The sequence below is a fragment of the Lampetra fluviatilis genome, unplaced genomic scaffold (assembly GCF_964198595.1).
Source record: "Lampetra fluviatilis unplaced genomic scaffold, kcLamFluv1.1 SCAFFOLD_492, whole genome shotgun sequence".
NCBI classification, from domain to species: Eukaryota; Metazoa; Chordata; class Hyperoartia; order Petromyzontiformes; family Petromyzontidae; genus Lampetra; species Lampetra fluviatilis.
Window position 1 is genome coordinate 32,271 of NW_027621635.1, and position 22,412 is coordinate 54,682.

The window sequence follows — 22,412 nt, forward strand, 5'->3', positions numbered from 1 at the left end:
GTGGTGGTGCATAGGTGGTGGTGGTGAAGATCTACACCGCCTTCAACCGCGATTTCCGCCAGGACCTTCAAGAAGATCCTGGGACTCGGGTTCCAGGGATGTGGTGGTGGTGGTGGTGGTAGAGGGTTGAAGGTGGTGGTGGTGGAGGAGGTTGAGGTGGTGGTGCACAGGTGGTGGAGGACATCTACTTCGCTTTCAACCACGACTTCAGACAGGGCCTTCGATAAGAGGGGGGAGGGAGGAGATGTCTGTGTGTGTGTGTAGGTGTGTCTGAGTGTAGGTGTGTGTGTAGGTGTGTCTGAGTGTAGGTGTGTGTGTGTGTAGGTGTGTGAATGTGTGTGTATGTGTGTCTGCGTGTAAGTGTGTGTGTGTTTATGTGTGTGTCTGCGTGTAAGTGTGTGTGTGTGTAGTTTGTGTCAGTGTGTGTGTAGTTGTGTGTAGTTGTGTGTGTGTGTGTGTGTCTGATCCACTGCTCACGATCATTAAGGACCTTCATGATGGTGAGCGGGCCCGGGTAAAACTACGTGGCCGGGAGTCGAAGCCATTCCCTGTACACCTTGGGGGTGTGCGACAGGGATGTTCTCTGGCTCCCACATTATTTAACATCTATTTCGACCGCGTAGTTCGTGAAGCCTTCGATAGCTGTACCAGAGGAATTTCCATCTGGTACAGATACAATGGGAGGCTGATCGATGCCCGGGTGCGGTCAAGGGATGGCTCCCTATTGGTCAACCACGTTATGTATGCCGATGATTTGGTAATAGCTGCTCATTCAGAGGAGGAGTTGGAGACGCTGCTGCTGAACCTGGAGCGTGCCACTAAGAGGTGGGGCCTTACCATCAGCCCCACCAAAACTAAGCACCTGCCTGGGTGTTTTGTACCATCGGACACTCCACCCCCACAAATCCCAATCGGTGATGGGGCAGTTGTGGAGAGAGTGGAGAGTTTCCCATAACCTGGGCAGTGTGCTCATGACCGGCTCCGGTTTGACAGCAGAGGTCTCACTCCGAATCAGTCGAGTGGCAATATCTTTTCATCGGTTGCATAACGCTGTGTGGAAGCTACCTGGTCTGTCGCTCCGCACGAAGCTTCGGGTCTTCTCGGCCACGGTCATTCCCTCCCTTCTCTACGCTTGCGAAACGTGGACCTCCTTAATGGAGCATCTTCGCCGGTTATAAATATTCAGGCTGGCCTGCCTACGATCTATCCTGGGTTTAACCTGCAGGCTGGATTGTGTGAGGAGCTCACAAATCCTTGAAAGATCTGGGCAAAGTCCCATCGGTGAGCTCCTCCGGCAGGCAAGGCTGCGTTGGCTGGGTCATGTAGCCCGCATGCCCAGCCACCGCATGCCTAAACAGCTTTTGTTCGGCCGGATCGAGGGGGCTAGACGGGCGCGGCACGGGCTAGAGAAGAGATGGAGTGATGTGGAACAGGAGGATGTGGAGCTGAGTGGACTTGCCGATGACTGGTACCAGCGGTGTCAAGATCGGCCTCAGTGGAGGAGGCTCGTGAAGGACGCTACTGGGCAGTTGGAGGCAGTCGCCCTCCAACAACAACGGAGGGCGAAGGAGCGACGCTCACAACAACGAGCGGAGCGCCGGGTGGCTAAAGCACAGCAAGTTGGCACAGGTGGTGCATCAGCCAGTCATCTCGGTCATCTCGGTCAGTCGACCCGTGGCACCTGCTGGGTCTGCCCCGTGACCTCCTGCCAGCGGGCGTTCGACACTTCACGTGGCAGCCTCAAGGTGCACATGGCCTGGCACAAGCGTCGTGGTGACGTCACCGCCACTTAGTGGCGAATGTTGTTGTGTGTGTAGGTGTGTGTGTCTGTGTGTGTCTGCCTGTAGTGTAGTAGTGTATAGTGTAGTGTATAGTGTAATGTAGTAGTGTTTAGCGCTATGACAGCGATTATCTGAACCGGTATCTGGGACTCCCCTAGGTCGACTCAGCCTCAAACGACCACTCACTCTCACACACTCATTCAAACACACACACACTCACCCACACACTCACCCACACACACCACACACTCACCCACCCACCCACTCACTCACCCACTCACTCAACCACCCACTCACTCACTCATTCACTCACCCACTCACCCACCCATTCTGTCACACACTCACTCACCCACCCACACACCCACTCACTCTCACCCACTCACCCACTCACCCACCCACTCACTCACACACTCACCCACCCACACACCCACTCACCCACTCACTCACTCACCCACCCACACTCACCCACTCACACACTCACCCACCCACCCACACACTCACCCACACACTCACTCACCCACTCACCCACTCACCCACCCACTCACTCACATACTCACCCACCCACCCACACACTCACCCACACACTCACTCACCCACTCACCCACACACTCACCCACACACTCACACACTCACTCACACCCACTCACCCACACACTCACCCACTCACTCACCCACTCACCCACTCGCTCACCCACTCACCCACTCACTCACCCACTCACTCACCCACTCACCCACTCACCCACTCACTCACCCACCCACACACTCACCCACCCACACACTCACCCACCCACACACTCACCCACTCACTCACACACTCACTCACACACTCACTCTCACCCACTCACCCACTCACCCACTCACCCACCCACTCACTCACACACTCACCCACACACCCACTCACCCACCCACACCCACCCACTCACTCACACACTCACCCACCCACTCACTCACCCACCCACTCACTCACTCACACACTCACCCACCCACTCACTCACACACTCACTCACACACTCACTCACCCACCCACCCACTCACTCACTCACTCACCTACCCACCCACCCACACACTCACCCACTCACACACTCACCCACCCACCCACTCACACACTCACCCACCCACCCACTCACACACTCACCCACCCACCCACTCACACACTCACTCACTCACCCACCCACCCACTCACACACTCACTCACCCAACCACTCACACACTCACACACTCACCCACCCACTCACTCACACACTCACCCACCCACCGACTCACACACTCACTCAATCACCCACCCACCCACCCACTCACACACTCACCCACCCACCCACCCACTCACTCACACACTCACACACTCACACACTCACCCACCCACCCACTCACACACTCACCCACCCACCCACCCACTCACTCACTCACCCACCCACCCACCCACTCACACACTCACCCACCCACCCACTCACACACTCACCCACCCACCCACCCACTCACTCACTCACTCACCCACCCACCCACTCACACACTCACCCACCCACTCACTCACACACTCACCCACCCACCCACTCACACACTCACTCAATCACCCACCCACTCACACACTCACCCACCCACTCACTCACTCACCCACCCACCCACCCACCCACTCACTCACTCACTCACCCACCCACCCACTCACACACTCACCCACCCACTCACTCACACACTCACCCACCCAGCCACTCACACACTCACCCACCCACCCACTCACACACTCACTCAATCACCCACCCACCCACCCACTCACTCACTCACTCACCCACCCACCCACTCACTCACTCACCCACCCACCCACTCACACACTCACCCACCCACCCACTCACACACTCACCCACCCACCCACTCACACACCCACCCACCCACTCACCCACCCACACACTCACCCACTCACACACTCACCCACCCACCCACCCACTCACCCACTCACCCACCCACCCACCCACTCACCCACCCACTCACTCACCCACCCACACACTCACCCACTCACACACTCACCCACCCACCCACTCACACACTCACTCACTCTCACTCTGTGTATCTGCTCATGCGCGCTGCGGTTTCTGAATGTCGCGGAATTTTGCTGGATATTTTTTAAAGTTTTACCAAATAATAAAACATGTCTCGTTTTGACACCTCGAGGGAGATGCGTTGTTCTTCCATCATCATCATCAGCATCATCAGCATCATCATCAGCACCATCATCAGCATCACCACACAGAGACCCATAGACTCACCACCACACAGAGACCCATAGACTCACCACCACACAGAGACCCATAGACTCACCACCACACAGAGACCCACAGACTCACCACTACACAGAGACCCATAGACTCATCACCACACAGAGACCCATAGACTCACCACCACACAGAGACCCATAGACTCATCATCACAGAGACCCATAGACTCACCACCACACAGAGACCCATAGACTCATCATCACACAGAGACCCATAGACTCACCACCACACAGAGACCCATAGACTCATCATCACACAGAGACCCATAGACTCATCATCACACAGAGACCCATAGACTCACCACCACACAGAGACCCATAGACTCACCACCACACAGAGACCCATAAACTCATCATCACACAGAGACCCATAGACTCATCATCACACAGAGACCCAAAGACTCACCACCACACAGAGACCCATAGACTCACCACCACACAGAGACCCATAGACTCATCATCACACAGAGACCCATAAACTCATCACCACACAGAGACCCAAAGACTCACCACCACACAGAGACCCACAGACTCACCACCACACAGAAACCCACAGACTCATCATCACACAGAGACCCATAAACTCATCATCACACAGAGACCCATAGACTCACCACCACACAGAGACCCATAGACTCATCTGCTGGAGGCTACCTGGGGGAGCTTTGTCTGTGTCTCAGCACTTGCCCCTACAGCCCTGCTAGAGGCTACCTGGGGGAGCTTTTGTCTGTGTCTCAGCACTTGCCCCTACAGCCCTGCTAGAGGCTACCTGGGGGAGCTTTGTCTGTGTCTCAGCACTTGCCCCTACAGCCCTGCTAGAGGCTACCTGGGGTAGCTTTGTCTGTGTCTCAGCACTTGCCCCTACAGCCCTGCTAGAGGCTACCTGGGGGAGCTTTGTCTTTGTCGCAGCACTTGCCCCTACAGCCCTGCTAGAGGCTACCTGGGGGAGCTTTGTCTTTGTCGCAGCACTTGCCCCTACAGCCCTGCTAGAGGCTACCTGGGGGAGCTTTGTGTGTGTCTCAGCACTTGCCCCTGCAGCCCTGCTAGAGGCTACCTGGGGGAGCTTTGTCTTTGTCTCAGCACTTGCCCCTGCAGCCCTGCTAGAGGCTACCTAGGGGAGCTTTGTCTGTGTGTCTCAGCACTTGCCCCTACAGCCCTGCTAGAGGCTACCTGGGGGAGCTTTGTCTGTGTGTCTCAGCACTTGCCCCTACAGCCCTGCAGGAGGCTACCTGGGGGAGCTTTGTCTGTGTCCACTTGAAGGTCACGTGGCCAACTTCCTTCCTCAACAGCCCCCACCCCCTCGCCCTCCTCACCCCCCCCCCACAGCCCCCACCCCCTCGCCCTCCTCACCCCCCCCCCCCCCACAGCCCCCACCCCCTCGTCCTCCTCACCCCCCCCCCCACAGCCCCCACCCCCTCGTCCTCCCCCCCCCCCCACAGCCCCCACCTCCTCCTCCTCCTCACCCCCCACAGCCCCCACCTCCTCCTCCTCCTCACCCCCCCCCCCCCACAGCCCCCACCCCCTCCTCCTCCTCACCCCCCCCCACAGCCCCCACCCCCTCGCCCTCCTCACCCCCCCCCCCCCCCCCACAGCCCCCACCCCCTCCTCCTCCTCACCCCCCCCCCACAGCCCCCACCCCCTCGCCCTCCTCACCCCCCCCCACAAACAGCCCCCACCCCCTCGCCCTCCTCACCCCCCCCCCCACAGCCCCCACCCCCTCGCCCTCCTCACCCCCCCCCACAAACAGCCCCCACCCCCTCGCCCTCCTCACCCCCCCCCCCACAGCCCCCACCCCCTCCTCCTCCTCCTCCACGTCCACCTCCTCCACCTCCTCACCTCCATCACCTCACTCTCGAATATTTTATTTGATTTTACTTTTATTAAAAAAATAATAATAAAAGTAAAATTAAAATAAAATAATAAAGTATTTTATTTTATTTTACTTTTATTAATGAAAAAAAATAATAATAAAAGTAAAATTAAAATAAAATAATAAAGTATTTTATTTTACTTTTATTAATGAAAAAAAAATGTGCCTACGCGACTTTACCGACAAAACCTACGAATATGAATCCTTGCAGTCACGAAAGCTTCAAATCCAGAATTAAGTCTAAAGAAACAAACAAACTGGTCACAAATGTGTACAGAGCGAAAAATAAAATATTTAAAAATTATTTTAAATTTAAAAAAAACACGTTTTAATGAAACGTACTATCTGAGCTGCCCCTCCCCCTACCCCCTTCCCCATCGCCCCTCCCCCTTCCCCCATGGCTCCTCCCCCTCCTTCCAGATGCCCCGCCCCTGGGCGTGGCTCCCCGAGGCTTTCCGTGACGTCAGGGACCACGTGGTGATTTTACAGGCAACGTCGAGTTGAGCGTGGACAATTATAGCCGTAAAAAAAGATTGTTTAAAATTTTTATTTTTTTATTTTAATGATAGAATATGGTATTGGCATCAGTATGACACAGCTATGCCAAGCTTGCAGTCGATAGGATATTGGGAATACGGTTGAAATCGAGTCACAAGATTTTTGGATACGACAACACACAGAAAGTTAAACAAAAGCGTGTAAAAAGTTTTTAAAAATATGTTTTGGATTTTTTACGTTAGAATATCGTGTTGCCATCACTATGACACACCTACACGAAGTTTGCAGTCGATAGCACATTGGGAAGTGTGTAAAAATTGATTTACAAGATTTATTTTTTGCGGATACATTAAATAAAAGCGTGCAACAAAAAAAATGGCCGCTGAAAAAAAGGTGAGGAAAATGCAAAATCGTCGGGGTGAGGCCAAGAGCTCTTGTTCAAACACGACCCTCTCTCGTAGTAGGTTTCTACCCTTTCAACTGGTACAAAACTGACACCTTTATACAAGGCATCATGTTTGCAATCACCACAACACAAGCAGTCAAAATGCAAACAAAAAGAAACAACTCTGATATACACTGTCCTTGAAGTTGATTGGTCCACACCCGAGACAGCTTTCCTTAGAGCCTAGTCTCACATGGTCCTTGAAGTTGATTGGTCCACAACCGAGACAGCTTTCCTCAGAGCCTAGTCTCACATGGTCCTTGAAGTTGATTGGTCCACACCAGAGACAGCTTTCCTTAGAGCCTAGTCTCACATGGTCCTTGAAGTTGATTGGTCCACACCTGAGACAGCTTTCCTTAGAGCCTAGTCTCACATGGTCCTTGAAGTTGATTGGTCCACACCTGAGACAGCTTTCCTTAGAGCCTAGTCTCACATGGTCCTTGAAGTTGATTGGTCCACACCCGAGACAGCTTTCCTTAGAGCCTAGTCTCACATGGTCCTTGAAGTTGATTGGTCCACACCCGAGACAGCTTTCCTTAGAGCCTAGTCTCACATGGTCCTTGAAGTTGATTGGTCCACACCCGAGACAGCTTTCCTTAGAGCCTAGTCTCACATGGTCCTTGAAGTTGATTGGTCCACACCCGAGACAGCTTTCCTTAGAGCCTAGTCTCACATGGTCCTTGAAGTTGATTGGTCCACACCCGAGACAGCTTTCCTTAGAGCCCAGTCTCACATGGTCCTTGAAGTTGATTGGTCCACAACCGAGACAGCTTTCCTTAGAGCCTAGTCTCACATGGTCCTTGAAGTTGATTGGTCCACACCCGAGACAGCTTTCCTTAGAGCCTAGTCTCACATGGTCCTTGAAGTTGATTGGTCCACACCCGAGACAGCTTTCCTTAGAGCCTAGTCTCACATGGTCCTTGAAGTTGATTGGTCCACACCCGAGACAGCTTTCCTTAGAGCCCAGTCTCACATGGTCCTTGAAGTTGATTGGTCCACACCAGAGACAGCTTTCCTTAGAGCCTAGTCTCACATGGTCCTTGAAGTTGATTGGTCCACACCAGAAACAGCTTTCCTTAGAGCCTAGTCTCACATGGTCCTTGAAGTTGATTGGTCCACACCCGAGACAGCTTTCCTTAGAGCCTAGTCTCACGTGGTCCTTGAAGTTGATTGGTCCACACCCGAGACAGCTTTCCTTAGAGCCTAGTCTCACATGGTCCTTGAAGTTGATTGGTCCACACCCGAGACAGCTTTCCTTAGAGCCTAGTCTCACATGGTCCTTGAAGTTGATTGGTCCACACCCGAGACAGCTTTTCTTAGAGCCTAGTCTCACATGGTCCTTGAAGTTGATTGGTCCACACCAGAGACAGCTTTCCTCAGAGCCTAGTCTCACATGGTCCTTGAAGTTGATTGGTCCACACCCGAGACAGCTTTCCTTAGAGCCTAGTCTCCATTGGTGTTGGACCAGATGACGCCAAAAGGCGCACAACTCAAAGACAGCGCACCATCATAGTGTGAGAGCTCGGGGTTAAGCATTTACACTATGAGACCTCCTTTACCAGTGGCTACCTACACAAAGACAAAGATCCCCCGTGTAGCCTTAACAGACTGTAGGGGGCAAGTGCTGTTAGCGAGTAGCACCTATGAAGGCCGGAACGGCACACGAGGGGGTGGGTGGCCAGCACCACGCCCGGCCACCATTTCCTCGCCTCCGGTTGATGGGAAGGCGAGCCCAAAGTAGCCTGGGGCTTACAGCTTCCCACACCTCACCGCCACGCTCCCACGCCCCCTTCATTCTTTTGTTCGGAAGAAGAGCCACTCCCCTGTTTGTTTGGCAAGTCTCCTGCTCCGAGTGGAGGACTGTCCACCCCTCATGGTGGCAGGAGCCAGAGCCGGTCCACCGGACCTCCTGAATGCCACAGAGATCCAGGCGGTACCGGTCCAGCTCCCGACAGAGGAGTGGCAGCCTCTCCTCCTCCGCAGTGAGCGTTCGAACATTCCACGTGGCCACACGTAGTGGCTTTTCGTTGTTTCTGGAGGAGCCCCGAGGGTGAAGATTCAATCTCCTGGCTCCGCCAATCGGGGTTTGGCGAGGAGACGTCATAGACGCCTGTCCCCCCGGGGCCTCCGGCACAAGCTGATTAGATATTTTAGACATTTCAGTCGTGGTTTTGTGGTAATGAATTGAAGGTGGAGGGGTTACCAGCCACTCGCACCCATCCAGAGCCCCCGTTTAGCCGCTGTGGTGGTCACAGACGCCATGAGGGGAGAGGGCCAATCGGAATTGGCCCTCTCCCCCCACAGCACTGCCCACGACAGAGTTGCCCGTCCGGCACCGCGAGGAAGTAGGGGGTTGTTTTTTCCGGACTAAACAACAACAACAACAACCGCCATTCGCCACTAAGTGGCGGTGACGTCACCACGACGCTTGTGCCAGGCCATGTGCACCTTGAGGCTGCCACGTGAAGTGTCGAACGCCCGCTGGCAGGAGGTCACGGGGCAGACCCAGCAGGTGCCACGGGTCGACTGACCGAGATGACCGAGATGACTGGCTGATGCACCACCTGTGCCCCCCCTACTGTACCAACTTGCTGTGCTTTAGCCACCCGGCGCTCCGCTCGTTGTTGTGAGCGTCGCTCCTCCGCCCTCCGTTGTTGTTGGAGGGCGACTGCCTCCAACTGCCCAGTAGCGTCCTTCACGAGCCTCCTCCACTGAGGCCGATCTTGACACCGCTGGTACCAGTCATCGGCAAGTCCACTCAGCTCCACGTCCTCCTGTACCACATCACTCCATCTCTTCTCTAGCCCGTGCCGCGCCCGTTTAGCCCCCTCGATCCGGCCGAACAAAAGCTGTTTAGGCATGCGGTGGCTGGGCATGCGGGCTACATGACCCAGCAGACACACACAGACAGACACACACAGACACATACACAAACACAAACACACACGCACACAGACAGACACAGACACACACACAGACACACACACACAGACACACACACACACACTCTCACACACACACACATACACACACACGCACACACACACACACAAACACACACACAGAGACACACACAGACACACACGCACACACAGAGACACACACAGACACACACGCACACACACTCTCACACACAGACACCCACACACACACACATACACGCACACACACACACAAACACACACACACACACAGACACACACGCACACACACTCTCACACACAGACACGCACACACACACACAGACACACACACACAGACACACTCACACACACTCTCACACACACACACACACAGACACAGACACGCACACACACACACAGACACACACACAGACACACACGCACACACACTCTCACACACAGACACACAGACCCACACACAGAAACAAACACACACACACACACAAAAACACACACACACACACAGACACACACACAGACACACACGCACACAGACACACACACAGACACACACGCACACGAAACCTATTGTCTCGAGTCTAATTCTGTCTCAACGCCCCTTGCATTCTTGACCTCAAATTCTCTTCCACGAGGCCCACGCCTCCAGCAGGGCTGCAGGGGCAAGTGCTCAGACACAGACAAAGCTCCCCCAGGTAGCCTCCAGCAAGGCTGTAGGGGCAAGTGCTGAGACACAGACAAAGCTCCCCCAGGTAGCCTCCAGCAGGGCTGTAGGGGCAAGTGCTGAGACACAGACAAAGCTCCCCCAGGTAGCCTCCAGCAGGGCTGTAGGGGCAAGTGCTCAGACACAGACAAAGCTCCCCCAGGTAGCCTCCAGCAGGGCTGTAGGGGCAAGTGCTGAGACACAGACAAAGCTCCCCCAGGTAGCCTCCAGCAGGGCTGTAGGGGCAAGTGCTGAGACACAGACAAAGCTCCCCCAGGTAGCCTCTAGCAGGGCTGTAGGGGCAAGTGCTGAGACACAGACAAAGCTCCCCCAGGAAGCCTCCAGCAGGGCTGTAGGGGCAAGTGCTGAGACACAGACAAAGCTCCCCCAGGTAGCCTCTAGCAGGGCTGTAGGGGCAAGTGCTGAGACACAGACAAAGCTCCCCCAGGTAGCCTCCAGCAGGGCTGTAGGGGCAAGTGCTGAGACACAGACAAAGCTCCCCCAGGTAGCCTCCAGCAGGGCTGTAGGGGCAAGTGCTGAGACACAGACAAAGGTCCCCCAGGTAGCCTCCAGCAGGGCTGTAGGGGCAAGTGCTGAGTTCAAAGACAAAGCTCCCCCAGGTAGCCTCCAGCAGGGCTGTAGGGGCAAGTGCTGAGACACAGACAAAGCTCCGCCAGGTAGCCTCTAGCAGGGCTGTAGGGGCAAGTGCTGAGACACAGACAAAGCTCCCCCAGGTAGCCTCTAGCAGGGCTGTAGGGGCAAGTGCTGAGTACAAAGACAAAGCTCCCCCAGGTAGCCTCCAGCAGGGCTGTAGGGGCAAGTGCTGAGACACAGACAAAGCTCCCCCAGGTAGCCTCCAGCAGGGCTGTAGGGGCAAGTGCTGAGACACAGACAAAGCTCCCCCAGGTAGCCTCTAGCACGGCTGCAGGGGCAAGTGCTGAGACACAGACAAAGCTCCCCCAGGTAGCCTCCAGCAGGGCTGTAGGGGCAAGTGCTGAGACACAGACAAAGCTCCCCCAGGTAGCCTCCAGCAGGGCTGTAGGGGCAAGTGCTGAGACACAGACAAAGGTCCCCCAGGTAGCCTCCAGCAGGGCTGTAGGGGCAAGTGCTGAGTTCAAAGACAAAGCTCCCCCAGGTAGCCTCCAGCAGGGCTGTAGGGGCAAGTGCTGAGACACAGACAAAGCTCCCCCAGGTAGCCTCTAGCAGGGCTGTAGGGGCAAGTGCTGAGACACAGACAAAGCTCCCCCAGGTAGCCTCTAGCAGGGCTGTAGGGGCAAGTGCTGAGTACAAAGACAAAGCTCCCCCAGGTAGCCTCCAGCAGGGCTGTAGGGGCAAGTGCTGAGACACAGACAAAGCTCCCCCAGGTAGCCTCCAGCAGGGCTGCAGGGGCAAGTGCTGAGTACAAAGACAAAGCTCCCCCAGGTAGCCTCCAGCAGGGCTGTAGGGGCAAGTGCTGAGACACAGACAAAGCTCCCCCAGGTAGCCTCTAGCGGGGCTGTAGGGGCAAGTGCTCAGACACAGACAAAGCTCCCCCAGGTAGCCTCCGGCAGGGCTGTAGGGGCAAGTGCTGAGACACAGACAAAGCTCCCCCAGGTAGCCTCCAGCAGGGCTGTAGGGGCAAGTGCTGAGACACAGACAAAGCTCCCCCAGGTAGCCTCCAGCAGGGCTGTAGGGGCAAGTGCTGAGACACAGACAAAGCTCCCCCAGGTAGCCTCCAGCACGGCTGTAGGGGCAAGTGCTCAGACACAGACAAAGCTCCCCCAGGTAGCCTCCAGCAGGGCTGTAGGGGCAAGTGCTGAGTTCAAAGACAAAGCTCCCCCAGGTAGCCTCCAGCAGGGCTGTAGGGGCAAGTGCTGAGACACAGACAAAGCTCCCCCAGGTAGCCTCTAGCAGGGCTGCAGGGGCAAGTGCTGAGTACAAAGACAAAGCTCCCCCAGGTAGCCTCCGGCAGGGCTGTAGGGGCAAGTGCTCAGACACAGACAAAGCTCCCCCAGGTAGCCTCCAGCAGGGCTGTAGGGGCAAGTGCTGAGTACAAAGACAAAGCTCCCCCAGGTAGCCTCCGGCAGGGCTGTAGGGGCAAGTGCTGAGACACAGACAAAGCTCCCCCAGGTAGCCTCTGGCAGGGCTGCAGGGGCAAGTGCTGAGACACAGACAAAGCTCCCCCAGGTAGCCTCTAGCAGGGCTGTAGGGGCAAGTGCTCAGACACAGACAAAGCTCCCCTAGGTAGCCTCTAACAGGCTGTAGAGGCAAGTGCTCAGACACAGACAAAGCTCCCCCAGGTAGCCTCTAGCAGGGTTGTAGAGGCAAGTGCTGAGGCAGTAGTAGCAGCAGCAGCGTCTATGAAGGCTACCGGCACTGTGGCTACACACACAGAGGGGGTGGGTGGCTCTCAGCACCACCACGCCCGGCCGCCTTTGTCTCTCCCCCAGTGCTAGTGATGTTTACTTAATCACCACCATCATCATCACTACCACCACCATCACTACCATCATCATCACCACCACCACCATCACCACCATCACCACCATCACGACCACACACACCACACACCACACACACCTGATAGTGTGTACACACCACACACACCACACACACACCACACACACACCACACACACACCACACACACACACCACACACACACACCACACACACACCACACACACACACCACACACACACACCACACACACACCACACACACACACCACACACACACACCACACACACACACCACACACACACCACACACACACACCACACACACACACTCACCACACACACACCACACACACACACCACACACACACACCACACACACACACCACACACACACCACACACACCCACCACACACACACCACACACACACCACACACACACACCACACACACACACACCACACACACACCACACACACACCACACACACACCACACACACACACCACACACACACACCACACACACACCACACACACACCACACACACACACCACACACACACACCACACACACACCACACACACACCACACACACACACCACACACACACACCACACACACACCACACACACACACCACACACACACACCACACACACACACCACACACACACCACACACACACACCACACACACACTCACCACACACACACCACACACACACACACACACACACACCACACACACACACCACACACACACCACACACACCCACCACACACACACCACACACACACCACACACACACACCACACACACACACACCACACACACACACCACACACACACACACCACACACACACACCAGACACACACCACACACACACACCACACACACACCACACACACACCACACACACACCACACACACACACACCACACACACACCACACACACACCACACACACACCACACACACACACCACACACACACACCACACACACACCACACACACACACCACACACACACACCACACACACACACACCACACACACCACACACACACCACACTACACACACACACCACACACACACCACACACACACCACACACACCTCATAGTGTGTACACACACACACACACACCACACACACCACACACACACCACACACACCACACACACACACCTCATAGTGTGTACACACACACCACACACACCACACACACCTCATCGTGTGTACACACACACACCACACACACCTCATAGTGTGTACACACACACACACCACACACACACACACCACACACACCACACACACGCACACACCACACACACCACACACACACACACCACACACACACCACATACACCACACACACATACCACACACACACCACACACACACCACACACACCACACACACCACACACACACACCACAGACACACACCACACACACACACCACACACACACCACACACACACCACACACCACACACACACCACACACCACACCACACACACACACACCACACACCACACCACACACACACACACACCACACACACCACACACACCTCATAGTGTGTACACACACACCACACACACACACCACACACACACACCACACACACACACCACACACACACCACACACACACACACCACACACACCACACACACGCACACACCACACACACCACACACACACACACCACACACACACCACATACACCACACACACATACCACACACACACCACACACACACCACACACACCACACACACCACACACACACACCACAGACACACACCACACACACACACCACACACACACCACACACACACCACACACCACACACACACCACACACCACACCACACACACACACACCACACACCACACCACACACACACACACACCACACACACCACACACACCTCATAGTGTGTACACACACACCACACACACACACCACACACACACACCACACACACACCACACACACACCACACACACGCACACACCACACACACCACACACCACACACACACCACACACACACCACACACACGCACACACCACACACACCACACACACACACACCACACACACACCACACACACACCACACACACCTCATAGTGTGTACACACCACACACACACCACACACACCTCATAGTGTGTACACACACACCACACACACCTGATAGTGTGTACACACACACACACCACACACACCTCATAGTGTGTACACACACACCACACACACCTCATAGTGTGTACACACACACACACCACACACACCTCATAGTGTGTACACACTACACACACCACACACACCACACACACCTCATAGTGTGTACACACTACACACACCACACACACCACACACACCTCATAGTGTGTACACACTACACACACCACACACACCACACACACCTCATAGTGTGTACACACTACACACACCACACACACCACACACACCTCATAGTGTGTACACACTACACACACCACACACACCACACACACCTCATAGTGTGTACACACACACACACCACACACACCACACACACCACACACACCACACACGCCTCATAGTGTGTACACACACACACACACACCACACACACCACACACACCTCATAGTGTGTACACACACACACACACACCACACACACCACACACACCTCATAGTGTGTACACACACACACACACACCACACACACCACACACACCTCATAGTGTGTACACACACACACACACACCACACACACCACACACACCTCATAGTGTGTACACACACACACACACACCACACACACCACACACACCTCATAGTGTGTACACACACCACACACACCACACACACCACACACGCCTCATAGTGTGTACACACACACACACCACACACACCACACACACCTCATAGTGTGTACACACACACCACACACACCACACACACCACACACACCTCATAGTGTGTACACACACACACCACACACACCACACACACCTCATAGTGTGTACACACACCACACACACCACACACGCCTCATAGTGTGTACACACACACACACCACACACACCTCATAGTGTGAACACACACACACACCACACACACACACACCACACACACCACACACACCTCATAGTGTGTACACACACCACACACACCACACACACCTGATAGTGTGTACACACACACCACACCACACACACCTCATAGTGTGTACACACACACACACCACACACACCTCATAGTGTGTACACACACCACACACACCTCATAGTGTGTACACACACCACACACACCACACACACCTCATAGTGTGTACACACACCACACACACCACACACACCTCATAGTGTGTACACACACCACACACACCTCATAGTGTGTACACACACACCACACACACCTCATAGTGTGTACACACACCACACACACCTCATAGTGTGTACACACACACCACACACACCACACACACACACACCACACACACACACACCACACACACACCACACACACCTCATAGTGTGTACACACACACCACACACACCTCATAGTGTGTACACACACCACACCACACACACCTCATAGTGTGTACACACACACACACCACACACACCTCATAGTGTGTACACACACCACACACACCACACACACCTCATAGTGTGTACACACACACACACCACACACACCTCATAGTGTGTACACACACCACACACACCACACACACCTCATAGTGTGTACACACACACACACCACACACGCCTCATAGTGTGTACACACTACACACCACACACGCCTCATAGTGTGTACACACACACACACCGCACACGCCTCATAGTGTGTACACACACACACACCACACACGCCTCATAGTGTGTACACACACACACCACACACGCCTCATAGTGTGTACACACACACACACCGCACACGCCTGATAGTGTGTACACACACACCACACAAACAATTGCAGGATGCACGATGAACTTTGCTGTTCCTGTTAGCAGGGGGGGGGGTGGGTAGCTGAGGGGGTTAGGGGGCTACCTGGGGGACCTTTGTCTGTGTCACAGCACTTGCCCCTGAGTGAGTGACTGAGTGAGTGAGTGAATGAGTGAGTGACTGAGTGGGTGAGTGACTGAGTGAGTGAGTGGGTGAGTGACTGAGTGAGTGGGTGAGTGAGTGACTGAGTGAGTGAGTGACTGAGTGGGTGAGTGACTGAGTGAGTGGGTGGGTGAGTGACTGAGTGAGTGGGTGAGTGAGTGACTGAGTGAGTGAGTGACTGACTGAGTGACTGACTGACTGAGTGACTGACTGAGTGACTGAGTGAGTGACTGAGTGAGTGACTGAGTGAGTGAGTGACTGAGTGAGTGACTGAGTGAGTGAGTGACTTAGTGACTGAGTGACTGACTGAGTCACTGACTGACTGAGTGACTGAGTGACTGAGTGAGTGACTGAGTGAATGAGTGAATGAGTGAGTGACTGAGTGAGTGACTGAGTGACTGAGTGTGTGAGTGAGTGACTGAGTGAGTGAGTGAGTGAATGAGTGAGTGACTGAGTGGGTGAGTGACTAAGTGAGTGAGTGGGTGAGTGACTGAGTGAGTGAGTGACTGAGTGAGTGACTGAGTGAGTGAGTGAGTGCGTGAGTGACTGAGTGAGTGGGTGAGTGAGTGACTGAGTGAGTGAGTGACTGAGTGGGTGAGTGACTGAGTGAGTGGGTGGGTGAGTGACTGAGTGAGTGGGTGAGTGAGTGACTGAGTGAGTGACTGAGTGAGTGTGTGAGTGAGTGAGTGACTGAGTGGGTGAGTGACTGAGTGAGTGAGTGGGTGAGTGACTGAGTGAGTGGGTGAGTGAGTGACTGAGTGAGTGAGTGACTGAGTGGGTGAGTGAGTGAGTGAGTGGGTGGGTGAGTGATTGAGTGAGTGGGTGAGTGAGTGACTGAGTGAGTGAGTCACTGAGTGAGTGTGTGAGTGAGTGACTGAGTGAGTGAGTGAGTGACTGAGTGAGTGGGTGAGTGACTGAGTGAGTGAGTGAGTGACTGACTGAGTGACTGAGTGACTGACTGAGTGACTGAGTGAGTGACTGACTGAGTGACTGACTGAGTGAGTGACTAACTGAGTGACTGAGTGAGTGACTGACTGACTGAGTCACTGACTGACTGAGTGACTGAGTGACTGAGTGAGTGACTGAGTGAGTGAGTGACTGACTGAGTGAGTGACTGAGTGACTGACTGAGTGACTAACTGAGTGAGTGACTGAGTGAGTGACTGACTGAGTGACTGACTGCCTGAGTGACTGACTGAGTGAGTGACTGAGTGACTGAGTGACTGACTTAGTGACTGACTGAGTGACTGACTGAGTAACTGACTGAGTGACTGACTGACTGAGTGAGTGACTGACTGACTGACTGAGTGAGTGACTGAGTGACTGACTGAGTGACTGAGTGACTGACTGACTGAGTGACTGACTGAGTGAGTCACTGACTGACTGGCTGACTGAGTGACTGACTGAGTGAGTGACTGAGTGACTGACTGAGCGACTGACTGAGTCACTGACTGAGTCACTGACTGACTGAGTGAGTCACTGACTGCCTGAGTGACTGACTAAGTGACTGAGTGACTGACTGAGTGACTGAGTGAGTGACTGACTGAGTCACTGACTGATTGACTGAGTGACTGACTGACTGAGTGACTGACTGAGTCACTGACTGACTGAGTGACTGACTGAGTCACTGACTGACTGAGTGACTGAGTCACTGAGTGACTGACTGACTGACTGCGTGACTAACTGACTGTGTGACTGAGTGACTGAGTCACTGACTGACTGACTGAGTGACTGACTGACTGAGTGACTGACTGAGTCACTGACTGACTGACTGAGTGACTGAGTGACTGACTGACAGAGTGACTGACTGAGTGACTGACTGAGTGACTGAGTGACTGACTGAGTGACTGAGTGACTGACTGACAGTGACTGACTGAGTGACTGACTGAGTGACTGACTGAGTGACTGAGTGACTGACTGAGTGAGTGATTCTCTCCCTCATCTGTGACCAGCGTGTTTCTGCTTCTCGTCACGGATCGCCTCGCGACACACTCAGAGATAGCGTCTCGCACTCTCAACATCATCATCAGCAGCAGCAGCATCATCATCATCAGCAGCAACATCATCATCATCAGCAACATCATCATCATCAGCAGCAACATCAGCAGCAGCAGCATCATCAGCTTTGTCTGTGTCTCAGCACTTGTCCCTACAGCCCTGCTGGAGGCTACCTGGGGGAGCTTTGTCTGTGTCTCAGCACTTGTCCCTACAGCCCTGCTAGAGGCTACCTGGGGGAGCTTTGTCTGTGTCTCAGCACTTGTCCCTACAGCCCTGCTGGAGGCTACCTGGGGGAGCTTTGTCTGTATCCTCTACTCGCTACTACTCACCCACTCACCCATCCATCCACCTACTCACCTCCCCACCCACTCACCCACCCGCCCACCCACTCACTCACTCACCCATTCACCCACCCACCCACTTACCCACTCATCCACCCACTCACCCACCCACCCACCAATTCACTCACCCACCCACCCACTCACTCACCCACCCCACCCACCCACTCACCCACCCACTCACCCACCCACTCACTCACCCACCCACTCACTCACCCACTCACTCACCCACTCACTCACTCACCCACCCACTCACCCACTCACTCACTCACCCACCCACTCACCCACTCACTCACTCACCCACCCACCCACTCACTCACCCACTCACTCACCCACCCACCCACTCACCTACCCACTCACCCACCCACCCACTCACTCACCCACCCACCCACCCCACCCACTCACCCACCCACCCACAGCTTTGGGGGCGTGGCTTCAATCTCGCTTCTCTGACCACGCCCACTTGGCCTTAAGCTCCGCCCACTTGGGGCCTATATAACCGCCTGTCTCAGCAGCTCTCTTGCAACGATTTTTCACCCGAGGACGAGTTTTCGTGTTGCCATGGAAACGTCGCCATTTTTTTTACCGTCATTTTTCCCGCCACTTTTTTCCCCGTCATTTTTTCTCGCCATTTTTTTCCGCCACTTTTATTTCCGTCATTTCTAACATTTTTTTGGCCATTTTTCCGCCACTTTTCCGTCAATTTTACCATTTTTTTCCGCCATTTTTACCATCATTTTTTTCCGCCACTTTTATTTCCGTCATTTCTAACATTTTTTTGGCCATTTTTCCGCCACTTTTCCGTCAATTTTACCATTTTTTTCCGCCATTTTTACCATCATTTTTTTCCGCCACTTTTATTTCCGTCATTTCTAACATTTTTTTGGCCATTTTTCCGCCACTTTTCCGTCAATTTTACCTTTTTTTTTCCGCCATTTTTACCATCATTTTTTTCCGCCACTTTTATTTCCGTCATTTCTAACATTTTTTGGCCATTTTTCCGCCACTTTTCCGTCAATTTTACCATTTTTTCCGCCATTTTTACCATCATTTTTTTCCGCCACTTTTATTTCCGTCATTTCTAACATTTTTTGGCCATTTTTCCGCCACTTTTCCGTCAATTTTACCATTTTTTCCGCCATTTTTACCATCATTTTTTTCCGCCACTTTTATTTCCGTCATTTCTAACATTTTTTGGCCATTTTTCCGCCACTTTTCCGTCAATTTTACCTTTTTTTTCCGCCATTTTTACCATCATTTTTTTCCGCCACTTTTATTTCCGTCATTTCTAACATTTTTTTGGCCATTTTTCCGCCACTTTTCCGTCAATTTTACCATTTTTTTCCGCCATTTTTACCATCATTTTTTTCCGCCACTTTTATTTCCGTCATTTCTAACATTTTTTTGGCCATTTTTCCGCCACTTTTCCGTCAATTTTACCTTTTTTTTCCGCCATTTTTACCATCATTTTTTTCCGCCACTTTTATTTCCGTCATTTCTAACATTTTTTGGCCATTTTTCCGCCACTTTTCCGTCAATTTTACCATTTTTTCCGCCATTTTTACCATCATTTTTTTCCGCCACTTTTATTTCCGTCATTTCTAACATTTTTTGGCCATTTTTCCGCCACTTTTCCGTCAATTTTACCTTTTTTTTCCGCCATTTTTACCATCATTTTTTCCGCCACTTTTATTTCCGTCATTTCTAACATTTTTTGGCCATTTTTCCGCCACTTTTCCGTCAATTTTACCATTTTTTCCGCCATTTTTACCATCATTTTTTTCCGCCACTTTTATTTCCGTCATTTCTAACATTTTTTGGCCATTTTTCCGCCACTTTTCCGTCAATTTTACCATTTTTTCCGCCATTTTTACCATCATTTTTTTCCGCCACTTTTATTTCCGTCATTTCTAACATTTTTTGGCCATTTTTCCGCCACTTTTCCGTCAATTTTACCTTTTTTTTCCGCCATTTTTACCATCATTTTTTTCCGCCACTTTTATTTCCGTCATTTCTAACATTTTTTGGCCATTTTTCCGCCACTTTTCCGTCACTTTTACCATTTTTTTCCCGCCATTTTAACCATCATTTTTTCCCGCCACTTTTATTTCCGTCATAATTTCCGCCATTTTTTTAAAACCATTATTTTTCCCGCCAATTATTTTCCGCCATTTTTTTTCCGTCATTTTTTGTATTTTAATCCTTTCTGCTTGTTTCGGTAAAGTCACGTTAGAAAGGAAATAAGTTAAATCACGATGATAATAGAACGCGGCGTTTCGATTGCAACCATCATCATGTAAAAGTGAATGAGAAAAGAAACCCAGTGAACTTAGAAACGCAATGAAATACAACACAACAGTCAACGCCTCACCTGGTTGATGAATGAGCTTCCAAAGATTGCTACGTTTGAGAGAGAGACACAACACAAACACGGAGGATACACAGACAGACACACAGACAGACACACAGAGAGAGACACACAGAGAGAGAGACACACACACAGAGAGACACACACAGAGAGAGACACAACACAAACACGGAGGATACACAGACAGACACACAGACAGAGACACACACACAGAGAGAGACACACACAGAGAGACACACAGAGAGAGAGACACAACACAAACACGGAGGATACACAGACAGACACACAGACAGACACACAGAGAGAGACACACACAGAGAGAGAGACACACACAGAGAGACACACAGAGAGAGAGACACAACACAAACACGGAGGATACACAGACAGACACACAGACAGACACACAGAGAGAGACACACAGAGAGATAGACACACGGAGACAGACACAGAGAGAGACACACAAAGACACACAGATAGAGAAACACAGAGACACACAACATAGATACACAGAGACACACACAGAGAGAGTGACACACACAGAGAGAGACACACGGAGACAGACACAGAGAGAGACACACAAAGACACACAGAGAGAGACACACACACAGAGACACACACACAGACAGACACACAGAGAGACACAGAGAGAGACACACAGAGAGAGAG